We start from the raw sequence: 14,307 nt of genomic DNA on the forward strand, positions 1-14,307 counted from the left end.
GGTCGACCGTGCACTCTGGTCTTGACTGAACCCGTTCAAAATTCATCGTTGAGTTCACATGACAGTTACAAGCCAAAAAAATGTCATGTGGTTAATATCAAACTGACATCCGAGTAAGTGAAAAACAATTTTTAGAACCATCACTTTTGGTATGTCGCGTGGTTAATAACGTGGGAAAGGAATGTGAGGTGGTTAATGTTACACATCAGCGATATCCGAGTGGATGAAAAACAATTCTCGGAACTATGAATTTTGGAATGTCACGTGGTTGATAACGTGGGAAAAGAATGTGGGGGTGGTTGATGTTACACATCATTCGTCTCATCGTGGGAAAAGAATGTGGGACGGTAAAAAAGTTCTCGCCCCCGCCGCACCCTCTACCGTTGGCAGACGAGCACGACATGAAGACTTCGACCTTCGGTCGGTTATATTGTCGGTAAAACAGCACGATTCTGACCTTCGACCGATAAGAATTGTTGGTTAAGCAGTGCGATTTTTACCGTCGACCGATACAACTGTCGGTAAGGTTACATGGTTTTGACCTTAAGTCGGTACGGCAGACTGTGACGTCATCGCGGGAAAGGGTTCGAGTCTGGGGATAATGTCGGTAAGTGTCGGTAACAGGAATCTGCGTGTAGAACTTTCATAGCTATACTACTCTTATTCAAGCTAGTTATTTATTAGTTACTTTTCTCAAACATTCAATTTTTCTCTATTTCGACTAAATACGCATTTCAATTGTGTGAAAATTATTCAAAGGGAAGTGCCAGGGTTGGGAAATGAAGTTTGGGGCGGGGCGGCGCGTGGTTGCAGTACTACCCCATAGTGTTACAATGCTTCAGCCATAGGGCCAGATGACCAGTCATTTACGAGAAAAATGTTCTGAAAGTTTCGTTCCTATGTTATATACCCATAAGTAATTTCCGTTAACGGAATGGCCCGGTAGTCGAGGTGGTAGCTGGCAAGCGTAGCAAGCTAAAGGTTTCCTGTTTGAACCGTCCGCTCGGGATTCATTTTTTTCGTTATTTTTTTTCGAATTATTATTCATTTAACTTATCAATGAGTTAATTTACTATAATAATAATTATATAAGAAACATTTAAAAAAAAAATTCTTGCATCATACTTTCGAAGTATCTATTTGTTTGTTTTTTCTTGAAAAATAACTATGCAAAAAAGTTCAAATTGAAAACATGTTCTATTTCAGCATGTTGAAATTTTCCGTTCAAATTTTTCCTTCAAATATGCGTTCGTATTGTATATTTAATAGAATATTGCGTGTATAAGAGAATAATCATCAAGTTGTGAAGGATATGAATAAAGATATGTTCATTCGCTAGATCTCAACATTGTACAAGAGCCAGAATGATATTTGTCGTAAAAACATTCGAATCAAAAGATATTTGAACAATTCGCGCATCGAATAGATTAGATTTTTTACAAGAGCACGGAGTTTTGAAGATATCTATCGAAAACAAACGTCGTTAACATTTCTAAAAATATTTCTTTCTGCGGTTAGTTTCGATGCGAACCATGCGTATTTGATCATGTTGTAAAAAATGGGAGATGATAACTGATGGTGAACGATCGATTGAATTTTAATACAATCTCCTCGGGAATTATTCTTTCGTTCCTTTTCAATTAAGGTAGCGCAATTTTTCAGGCGTTCAATGAAATTTTTACCTGTCTGTAAGAATATACATCACAGGGTTGCACTAGAGGTGTACACTTCGGCGAAATTACTTTGATAGTACAGGTAGGAAATTTTTGGTCGTCTTGGAAAACCTCGTCTTACAGTTCTGGTTTTGTTTGCCCCTCCCCCCCCCCCCCCCCCAAGAGTCGATAATGAGAAGAAACTTTTTTTTCTCAACATAGGGCTTCAAAGATTTGTTAAGAAAATCGTTTTACAACTTTGTAGTCAGCTTTTCCGATTTTGATGACGTGATAATAACGTTCTTGTATTTTTTGGCGTAATCATCTATCGTCTTCTGGACTCTGGGTCTAAATTTGCCTGTTGTCTTCTGCAGGTATACGAATACACTCGGCAGGACACGTCCAGAAAGAGTAATAGCATATCGTGCAGTAAATGAAAGCGTAACTTTATTCATGTCTAGTTTCTTCACAAATACGGTCCTGCTTCCTTTTTGGGTGAAAGTCGGGTTGAAAGTGGATTGGTATTGACATCCTGAAAACACATGAAAAAGTACGACATTCAATGAACGAAGTGATTTCACAATTAGATGATTATATAAGAGAATTATTCAAATGGGCATTCGTTGTTTGAAAGACCATTTACACAATTTGATTGCATTTTTGTCACATAGCTGTTTGATCAGTGTTGATAATATATTCATTGTCAAAATTGAGTATTGAATCTCGGGTTTGTAGATGGAAAGTGTCTGCTGCAGCCAAGGTTTCTTCAAATGTCACCATTTCCTTTTGTGATACGAATTTCGTTACTTTTCGTTGACAAATTCCGTGCTGTTGTTTAAATCTCGCCACCCATTGCACATTTCGAGTGGTCACTTGTTGATAAATTATGCCTAGCTTCGACAAAACAATCGTAAGTCCACGAATCTATCGCTGAATATTTGTCAAATACAGATCCGCCTTTTTCAATTTCTTCTTCCCATCGAGATAAATATTACTTTTTTTTTTAAACGATGACATTCTTTATTTTGCAGCGCTTTCAGAATCCACTGAGGATGTGCTTTCGCAATGTTGATGCATTTTGTTTTGTATTTTAACGGAATATACTCAGGCTCTTTGGATTTTTGACGTGACAACGTCTTAAATTAGGTTGCGGCTGGGAGTCACTTATGAAAAAGTGTAACGCCCGGTAACGTTACGATGAGTCACCGAACGAGAGAGAGGCCCGCCGAATGCCTTGCGTCTCTCTCCCACTCAACTATGATCGGTCTGCCGCGCGCGCAGCAGTAGAGAATTAGGCGCATTGAATCAGCGCATGCTTGTGTCTCTGTCTTTGTCTTTCTCGAACGTTCTTGGCGTTGGTTCTAGTATACCGATTCTTCTGTGTGGTGATTTTAACAAAAACGTAAAGCCTGACAACTCGTTTCTTAATTTCATGAAAAATACGTATAATCTTGATTGCGTATCAAACGTTTCTAAGTCAACTACGTTAAAAGGAACAACTATCGACTTGACTTTCGCAAGACACATTACAGCAGAAACACTTCCTTTCATTTCATATTTCTCCTATCATCGTCCTATCCTCAACAAAATCACTCAAATAGGAATTAGTTAAGTTTAAGTTTACATGTACAATGTTTTAGTAAACAAAATATATTTCTATAGTTAAAATTTGTGCAATTCTTATTTTCATTCAATTCCTTGTTCCTATTGTGCAATTTAATTATATTCATATCAATAAATATTCTACCGAGAAAAAGACGTTGTCACGTAAAATCTTCGCCCGTAAAACCGACTTTACAGGCAACCATTTTTTTTTTTATGGGGGTTCATACTCGTCCGATGAATCGTCTTTTTTAATCCCTTCAAATTCTACTTCTTGACACTCTTCATTCTCGTGAAGTAACTCTTCATTAATCACGATCTTGCTTTCACTCACCAAATCTATCACATTATCGTAAAACTTCTCAGCAATCAGCATAGCTTCGTGAGGAATTAACAGCGAACCTTCTGATGTTATTAAATCGTTTTCAACAAGCAGTGCATTGAAATAGGTAACTGCATCTTTAATCAGCCACTTCGATTTATCGCTGTGAGAAGAATCTTCGGTAATATCCTCTGCAAGTTCCGAAGAACCCGCGATTTCTTCACTTCCATACATTGTAACTACAGAATGTTAGCAAAAGAAAAACTTCGAAACACGTCTACTCATTCCAAGCGTGAAAATTCAGACTGCTCGTTTCTTATTCTTCTTCCCCGTTTGTAGTGAATAGGGCGGGGGGAGGGGGGGGGGGGGGGGGGGCATAATGGCGCTTTATCCCTCCACTCTCCCTGTCTTTCAAGAGCCCCTATTGGGGGACCTTCGTTTATAACAATCTCATGACACAAAAGACAATCGTATACCTGAACTGGTCAGATAGAATCCGTAAGCCTCGGAACGACGATGTTTATAAATAATATCCATTATAGAAACGAAATATTTTCAATATACAATACGAACGAATATTTGAAGGAAGAAATTTGGGCGGAATATATCAAAATGCTGAAATAAAAAATGTTTTCAAATTGAACTTCTTTGTATAGTTATTTTTTAATTTAAAAAAAAAACAAATAAGTACGTTCAAAGTACGAAGCAAGAAATTTTTTTTCATATTTCTTATATAATTATCATTATAGTAAATTAACTTGTTGATAAGTTAAATAAACAATAATTTGAAAAAAAGAAATAAAGAAAAAGAAAAAATCTCGAGCGGAGGGTTCGAACAAGGAACCTTCGGCTTGCTACGCTTGCCAGCTACCGCCTCGGCCACCGGGACATTCGGTTAACGGGCAATACTTTCAGATATATAACATAGGAACGAAACTTTCGAAACGTTTTTCTCGTAAATGGCTGGCCATCTAGCCCTATGGCTGGGGCATTGTAACACTATGGGGTAGTACTGTAACCACGCGCCGCCCCACCCCAAACTTCACTTCCCAACTCTGGCACTCTCCTTTCAGTGCAACTGAATATCTGACAACCAAATGAGTTTGGCATATTCAACCAGATTTTTTTCTCAGTGAAGTGAAGTAATTATCATTTTTTATAATATAGTCCGAGCAGCCACTATCTAAAATTCATTCAATTCCATTATTATAATTATTTACCTCACATTTGTAGTCATCTGACCAATGATCTTTTTTTTTTTTATTTTGGTAGCATTTCAAACCTACATCAAGGTTTATATCTGCCATACATCAGTGCACCTTACAATGTTATATCGTTACACATTTAATTACATTTTTTCAGAAATTTAGTCATAATTTTGCAAGCTTCGACATTCGGTTTTCTAATTATAGTTTCTGCAGTTGTGGGAAGTTGTAGCTTCGATTTCAGCAAGTCGTTAATGAACTCAGTTCGTTTATCGTCGAACATCAGGCATTTCCAAAGGATGTGGTTGATGTCCTGGTTTTCTTTGCCGCATTCACATAAGGGGGACTCGACTACCTTTATTTTGGCCAGTGATTTGGCTAGGTTGTAGTGGTTTGCTCTGCGTCGATTTATTGTTACGATGCATTCGCGTGTCAGTTTTTTGTTATGATACCATGGTCTTGCTTCTTCGAGATAGTACCGCTGAAAGTATTTTTTCCCTTTTGTAAGGCCCTCGGTTTTAATTATCGTGTTTGTTGAGTGTAGACGTTCGCTTTGAATATTCCATTGTAATCTGTGTGTGGTATTTGCGTGATGTTACAAAAATTTTTGTTTGTGGCAGATTTAGCAAGTGAGTCAGCGTGTTCGTTTCCTACTATACCTTTGTGGGATGGAATCCAGAAAAACTTTACAGTGTTATTGGTATGTGTCTTCATAAATTCGTTGTACTTTTTTTTAATATCGTATGTTATGTAGTTTGTTAAAGTGCTAACTTTTGCATTTTGCAGGGTTTGGAGTGCGCTTAGAGAATCGAAAAAAATGTATACGTCTCGACTGTTTTGTTGTAGAGCGATGTCCATGGCATTGTTTAAAGCGATGCATTCAGCAGTGTAAACCGATGCGTTGGAATTGATGCTTTTAGTTGTGCCTGGTTTTGAACCTGCGATTGTGCAAGCGGATCCGACAAATTTATTTCCTTTGATTTTGCTGCCGTCAGTGTATATTGCTAGTGCATTCGTATTGCCTAGAAAATGGCCAAGTATTGAGTTCGGATTTATACTGCTTTGTAGGTGTTTTCCTAATTCTGTTTCCACAGGTAGAGAGGATATTACCGTTTCATAGTCGTGTTCACATATTTTGTAATTGTTATGTGTTTGAATAGCGCATTCTGTAAGGTCGTTAATGTTTGCAATGCAGTTTAGCAAAATGCGTTTTATTTTACACTTTGTTAGACAGGTTTGATACCTTATGTTAGCGTACATTGAAGAGTTTTTGTTAGCAAGTACATTTGTTACGTAACGATTTCCTAAGAACTTTGCACGTTCAGCTAGAAGAGGCAGTTTAGACTCTGCTATGAGGATGTTGGTGGGTATAGATCTTCTGTAGCCCAATGCGAGTCTTATGGCAGAAAACTGTAACTTTTCTAGTTCGCTCATAGCGTCTTTGCGGATGGGGAAGTAAACAAAGCTACCGTATTCAATTATGGATCGAACATAGCTTTTGTACAATATCGTGAGGGTTTTGGGGTTGGATCCCCACCACGTTCCTCGTAAGAATTTTATAATGTTGAGAGCTGAATTACACTTCGTTATTACTTTGTTAATATGGTGCTGAAAGGTTGGTTTGTAGTCAAATATTATCCCTAAAAACCGAACTGTTTCACTTAATTTTATTTTGGTGTTGTTTACTTCAACTATTGTGTTGCCAGGAAGTATGTTTTTGTTGTTGAAATGTAAGATTACTGTTTTTTCAGTAGCTAAGATTAGGCCTAAGTAGAGTAGGTTGTTTCTAACAGTTTCTGTAGATTTCTTGATGATTTTTTTACACGCGGAGAGTGATCCAGTTTTTAAGTAAATTGCGATATCGTCAGCAAATTTCGAGACAGCTACGTTTTTGGGGATGTTATTTGCAATTTTTCAAACGTAGATTGTGTAGAGCAAAGGGCTTAATACACCTCCTTGTGGGACGCCTTTGTGTGCTTTTAGACATTCGTATCCTACAACGTTCGTGTTGATAGATCTTTCTTGTGTTAGATATTTGACGAATTTGATTATTTGTGCGGAGCAATCTATTTTAGAAAGCGTTTCTAGTAGGATGTCGCTGTTTACGTGGTTAAATGCACCTGACACGTCCAGAAAAATGGCAAGCGTTTCTTGTTTACATTTTAGAGCTTCGTCTACTTGGAGAGTAAGATTGGCTACGTTATCAATACAAGACCTGCCTTTTTGAAAACCGGTTTGGTTGAGAGGTAGAAGGTTTTTACTTTCGATCCACCATTGTAGTCGATTTTTTATCAGGGTTTCGAAAGTTTTACAGAAGCAAGATGTTAATGATATCGGTCGTACTTTAGTCGTCGCATGTCCTTGCGTCTTTTTTCCTCTCTCTTGAATGCGTTTTAATATCCGGCCCGATTACTATTATTCACGTTTCCTTTTTCATCTCTTTCTTCGTACATTTTTATTTTATTTTTCACGAAATCGACAGTTTGGTTTTTCTCTTTCAACACATTAATGAGGCCTCCTATGTACTTTAGTGAACTTGGTAACGTTCTCAATAGATAGTTCAACTTTTCCTTTTCCGTGACTCGTGCGCCGGCATCTTTCAATTCTGTGACTAATTTTTCGAATTCACTGAATAATTCACTTTATTCTTCATAATCCTTCAATTTTACCTTTTCTAACTTGTTTCTTATGTAGATTTGTAAAGCTGTGGATTCTTTGAAGTACACTTGGGGACAATGTATTTGAGACGGCTAATTTTTTACACTAGACAGTTACGTTGGCAATACAGAGAAACTTACAGCGCCATAGTCGGCTGAGCGCGGAACAAACTCAATCTCAATAAACATAACATAACACATGACCGACAAATCTAACCTTAGAATACGTGTCAATCTAACAAGTCATTATTCCCGCGGTATTCTAAGGTTAGATTTGACGATGTAGAGGAATATAATTATCACAGAAAAATGTAATTTTTCTTATTTTTTGTATTTGTTGCTACGCTTGAATTTCTATAATTAGACTTTTGACGAGCAGTCAGAGATTTATAAAATGGATCGTGGTTCGATGGTATCTGAGCTAAAGATTGCGCAAAGGCAGTAGTTCTTTGGCGTATCTTCAGGTACCCCAGAATTACCTGAGTATACGGGTTTCAAATTACATGCAGTCAGATTTAAAAGATGGCCAACACAACGATGGACATCTACTGTCGATGCATCGTCATCGAATTTTTTTTAATAGAACAACTGCCCAGGTCTATCTCCATCGGTATAAACTTCTCTTACTTTTGACCACGGTACATTGATACGAGATGTATTACTAGCCATATTCATTTTCTCGCCTAGAGCTTTAAAATCTAAGATTCTATTTTACTTTACATCTATAAACTTATAGAGCTTGCCAGACCTCGCCATTGACATAACTGTGAATTACTGCTCCGGAACATATATATTTTGGTTTTTACTTTATCTCTCAATGACGCTATGCATAGAATCTCCCTCGATTTGAGTATGGCTATACTCGAGGTGTCGATACGCTATTTTAACTTTATATTTGGCTGCCACATTCACAAGCATTGCAAACACGAAACTGTTCTTATTTTGCCCACCACAATTATCAGAATACAGAAATGTGTCACATTGGTGTTTTTTGGAACGTGAAAACCAATGTTGAATTTAGTGTTAAAAACATCTCTGTGCTACCTTTCTGTTGCACATATTTCATACTTTGAGTGAAACTGTTTCATCCACTTGGTATATGTATATATATAGGTAGTGCATCTTTCTCACATGAAGTATTTCTTCTAAATACTCTGTTTCGAATCTCTTCCTACATGATGCGCTTTTTTTCTGTCAAATAAGTTAATATGTTCAATTACACTCTGTATAAACTTATCACTTAGCTTTGTACCTCGATTCTAGTGTTTACCTCTTTTATCTGGGGAAAGTTTGGTACCTTATTCCATTTCCATCGTAACAGTAATTGTCCACGAATCAGAAATACGAAGAACCTCTAGAAAACATAGACTTGCAATCGAACACAGTTGTAAAATTTATTCTGAAGGAATAATTTTTCGAAACACTTCGACGTTGTGGAAGGTCAGGGTCGTAACAAGATAATTTTTCATATATAGTAAGACATCGAGATATGTAATCCCATTTACGAGAGTGATTACTGATTTTCCAGAACTTAGAAATAATATTTTTCCTTTGAGCTTCGGTAATTGTAGTAGAGCACTTTAATCTACACTAGTGCGCACACGGAGCACCCATTACCTAGGAAGGTTTTAGAATTTTCTGAAAATCCAAATACTATGTACCTAAATTTTGAGCTCTTTTAGCAATATTCACTTTCCACAATTGGCATTGACTTGATTTTTTTCTAACAGCAGATTGAATGGAACTACTCTCACGGTTTCGTGTTTTAGATCTACTTTGAGCACCGACGGAAGAGATATCAGCAAATGATTTTCATCTTCTGAATGTGGAAGAATGATTTCTACTTCACTCATTTCAAAGTTTAAAGGTATTTTTAGCTGAATGGTATCTGCGGTTAGAACTTAAGCTAATACCTCATTGTCATCTGCTTCTAGCAATGAGCTTTCACGATCTTTTCAATTCTTTTGTATCATCTCATCATTTGTTGTCACAGTTGTTTCTACATTATTTGTTACGTTCTTTGCTTGTTCTGGATACACAATATTGCACAGGCCTAGTGAGTTTTCATCTTCGATGCTGTCCGTCAAAAATAGCGAATAGTCATTTTCTGTAGACGATCAAAAATAAGGTTCTTAATTCATAATTTTTGTCATATTAAAACTTATAAAACATAATCACTCAATAATAAAATATTATTTCGAAGTTATTAATGAAGTACTGATACAAAATCGACAGATTATAAATTAAATGAATTTCAAAAATTAATTATAAAATAAGACTGTGACATGAGATTATGATTTGGTTAACTCTATGGTCTGGACGATGACTGTAGTACGACTTCAAACCTACAACACATATATCATTTTCTCGAAATTTGAGCACCATTTTTGATTATTATTCGAACCAGTATTTTTATGACATTTCACTTGGATAAAATCAAAATTCATTCCATACAATTATTTGGTAGTAATTCAAATCTCATAATTATTGTGCATCTACGTATAATACAAACCTGCGTGGACAAGCTGTCTTTGAGCACTTATCACCGATGAAACTTTCTCGTTACCTGAATGATCTGTAGTTTCACCATTCGGCTATGCTAAGTGTGTCACTTTTTGGTGTGATATTAGGTTACCGATATTGTCATCACTTTCAGTTTGATCTAGAAGCAGATTATTATTACCTCCATCATTACCTACCTCAATTTGTTCATTAGTATAATTATTCAACGTAACCTTCATGGATTATTATATAACGATTTTCTACTTCTATTCTTTCGAACTTACATCTTAAGGAAAATATAATTATCCACTTACTTGAGCATCGGCGACTTCAATGTTGTATCGCTTGCCATTTTATGTCTCTTATAACTGATTTTTTATCACAAAAAACATCGCCAAAAGGCTGTCGTAACGAATGTCAAGCCGGCTGTGTCTGTGGTGTAGGTTAGGTGCGCGTTAAACACGTCTACTTCACTCAACTGCCCCCGTAAGCGCTGAAGAGCGCTCGAGTTACAGCTTTTTCAACCGGTACAATTTTCCGTCAAGTAAAATATGTGAATCACATTTAAGTGTTTTTCAATAAAAAGAGTTATAAGTCGGATGTATCAATCACGGGAAAACGTTCGCCGCAATTCATTACAATTTATTGAATACTCACTTAAAATTGGCAAAAAATTAAGTTAATTGGATTATGATGAATACCCGTGGAGTTATTTGGTTTATCCTTGTCACGCGAAAGTTACTTCCATTATAATCTGTTACCTCGGAGTTACGTGAGTTACCTCTCTAAAGTTGAGTAAATTTTATAAGGAGCTATCGACTTGGTAGTCGGGCGCATCATGTCTCAGTCACGCCGCCTCAACAATACTTTGTACAACGGAGCAGGTATATGAATGAATGAAAGCCTACGCTTTTCAAACCGGTTTTTCTTGAAAACAGTTTCGAGTCCAGTGGTATCGCTTGGACTGTACTTTGTTATTATGAAATACTTTTCAACCCCAAAAATGTTTTGAAATCTGTGACCTCCATCTGGTGAAGTCCCCTCGTAAGTCTTCCCTGAAGTGTTTTTAACTGTTGAATGAAATTTCGACACTTTTATCGAATTGAATACCCAAAACTCATTTCAAATTTTTTTTTTCTACAGGTTGTGATCAATTGCAGAAAGCAGCCAATTCATGGTAAAATACGAATTTATGGATCTTCGCCTTTGGAATCGTTCCCGGTTCAGAAGATATTGTTATCTAAGTAAATAATAAAAAGGGTTGGAAGCAGTTTTCTTTTGCTAATAAGGGTGTAGCGGTTTAATTTATAAGCAGAATTGTAGATTAGTCGCATAATGATAACCTGGTGGATGAGAAAGAAGAAAATTAGCAAATGATCGAATCTTTGAACTAAAACTTTTTTGGTACGTCGGGAGTTTTTGATTAATGTCCTCAAGAAAATCGGAGACGAAAGTGTAACGGTGGCTGAATCGAAAATTCAAAACAGGGTTGTCGAAACTCTTTGAGATCATCACGTGAATGTGACACGCGGGTGGCGGTAACTTTCCACAGCTGTCACAAAAACGACCGAAATCAAAGTAAATGAAAACAGAACTATTTATTCATTATGCATGTTATAAAAATTTCAAAAATATTCACCTTTCAACCAACGACAACGAATTTTCTCTTCCGGCGTACTTTACTGTGTGATTCGCACAGTTGTTCATTTTTTGTTAAAAAACTAGCCTCCCAGGTAGTATATCCATGCAACAGTGACGTACCATTTACTGAGATCCTGTGTCTTTCGAGATTACATCTACATGTATCACATATGTTCCTTACGAACAATTCGCGTACTCCAGAATGTCTGCTATAAGCAGCGTCAGCAGTAACTTATTATTCATTAACATTATAATTACCTGACTTACAGATGAGATGCATACGATTTTACGTGTTTTCCGTACCATTTATGTATCTATTCCATGAATAGCACATATATCATGTATCATTCGTGTATTTGACCCGTAAATGGAGCATACGTACCCTTACATCGATTCACCAATGTACTTATGCTGAACACATATTCAAAACGTATAAGAACTCAGTGATAATCGCATATTTCATAAGAATACGAACAGCATTGAATTTTAATCAACATGTATACGTATAATATATACAGGTATGCTGTCACAGAAATTTTTTAAAACTTGTGTTCAAATTAACGTATAAATGTTACTACGTGGGTTTTTATCGTAGTTTCGAAGAAGCGAGATGTTTTGACCTCTATCAAGCTGGCACCGCCACATAAGATATATGAAGTTGAGAGTATGAGAGTGCACTGTGAAGATATTATTACAATAAAATAAAAACCTTGACGATTACAAACACGAAAATGATCGTTTTTGTTTGATGTTGCGTAATTTCAGTTCGAGTAGAGGAGTTTATGACTTATAAAATCTGCTACACCTATATTTTGACTTCCCCGCTTGTGCGTCGCTACCCAATATCTTGACGCGCGAATAGAAGTCAAAAAATCTCTGGAGATGATTAACCATAGTTCAATCGAAACTTTTGTTGAATAAATTGAGTTTATGAACGGTACACCCAAGAATTTGGCCTCCCACTTTATACCTATTTCTCCGTTTCAATTTTGCAATGCGTTGAATCTTTGAATTATACTCCCGAAATCTTCTGAAATATTTTCGATGTTTTCAAGTTCCATGCATTGGATGTAAATCAATTTAGAATCTTAAAATTACATATACACCAAATTTCGTGGGGGATTGATTCTCTCGTTCTGGTATTAACATACAGGTAGACTCGTACCTTAATTATAACATTAGATAGGTAGGTGTAATTGTAAAGGGATGATGTGTACAAACATACTTACGGATAACACTCATGACGAGAATGTTCGGATTGACTATACAGCCATAAAAGGTCCAGGAAAATGCAGGAAACGGTATCTACGGACGCCCATAAGACAACGTATTGCGGATGATTTGCACACAAAATCAGCCGTCGTATACCGTGCGGAATAGACTGATAGGAGAATTCGTCCAGGCGATCCGGAGCCACCTAACTTATACTCAGTTGCGGACTAAGAAGGATTTGCACTCAGGGCGGACGATGTACACCCCCCCCCCCCCCCCCCCCCCCCCATTTGTATTTTAGGACAATTATAGGGAAAAAGAAAATCGAAGTAGAGAGTATTTCAGTTACACGTACTTACGTGCTTTTATTGCACTCAAATTTTCAATTACATCATTGAAATCTGTATTCTTTGTGTGTTGACTTTCTATTGAAAGTATGGAGAGATTGGTCAGTCTACTTTGGCTCATCATTGACCTTAAATAGTTCTTTATTAACTTAAGCTTTGAGAAACTTCTTTCGCCAGATGCGACTGATATACACATAGTGGAGTAAAATCTTGTGCACAAAAATGAGTTGAGTTGATTGATTTAGAGTAATCCCACTTTACTGTCACTTAATGAACCTCAGCAGTATTAATGTTGCCCAATTCTCAGCCTCTGCGTAAGTGATGTTTACAACCTCCAAGTGACGTCTCAATCGTAGAATTTCTAGAATGATATTTTCATCTGAAAATTCATCGTAAGTTTTGGTCAAATTTGGAGCAAGCGCGAGAAGTTCTTCTACTGCTGCGTACAAGAGAATTTTCGATTGAACAACTGCAAATATCGAAACAATGTCACCCATTGCCTTGGATTGATGCTCGAGCTCCTCATCAAATCGGTCGATACAGTCCAACATAGTCCTCTGCATTTCTTCTTGCAATGTTAGACCAGTATCTCTAGACTGTTCTCCTGGCATCATTTTTCGCATCCTTCTTCTACCTCTTCTTTCTATCGAAATTTCCATGGATTCACACTTTTGGGTTGCAAAACGAATAGTTCTCGCCACTAGATGGTTCCGTTCATTCTGAAGAAATATTTTGAGTGCGTTGAATTTGGCCAAACATTTATCCAGCGTCAATCCCAAAGTCTGCAAATACTTCTGAGTAAGATTGACTTCTTCTAAGACGTCACACCAAAATGCGAGGTAGCACAAAAATGTAAAGTCACATAGCGCAGGTATGAGTGTAGATGCTGTCCCCCTCGTATCTACATTTTTTTTTACTGAGATCACACAAGAGCTCGAACGTGGAAGCCGGTTTTTCAAAATATGGTTTCATCGGTGCCACAGCATCGTAATGAGCACTCCGTCCGGTCTTTGCAAGTCTTTTGACAGATACACCTACATTCTTGGTCAGTATTTCCCATCGATGTGTTGATGCTGAAAAGAAGGTATAGACCCTCTCCAAGGTTCCAAAAAAAGGTAAACTTGACGTAATAATTCCGAAAAAGTAGACCCCACAAAGATTTAAGGG

The 14,307-nt window shown here is 37.0% G+C and overlaps 1 protein-coding gene across 2 annotated transcripts in view; it reads left to right on the forward strand.

Annotated features, from left to right (window-relative positions):
- The window catches only part of LOC107227349 (sodium/calcium exchanger 1), a 1,225,609-nt gene extending 1,212,553 nt beyond the window's left edge, over positions 1–13,056 (forward strand). For both annotated transcript variants that reach the window (XM_046741324.1, XM_046741325.1), the window contains one exon: positions 11,084–13,056. The gene's annotated coding sequence lies outside the window, so the exon portion shown is untranslated. The remainder of the gene's footprint in view (positions 1–11,083) is intronic.
- The last annotated feature ends 1,251 nt before the right edge of the window (positions 13,057–14,307 follow it).

Source organism: Neodiprion lecontei, chromosome 5, assembly GCF_021901455.1.
Source record: "Neodiprion lecontei isolate iyNeoLeco1 chromosome 5, iyNeoLeco1.1, whole genome shotgun sequence".
Taxonomy (NCBI): Eukaryota; Metazoa; Arthropoda; class Insecta; order Hymenoptera; family Diprionidae; genus Neodiprion; species Neodiprion lecontei.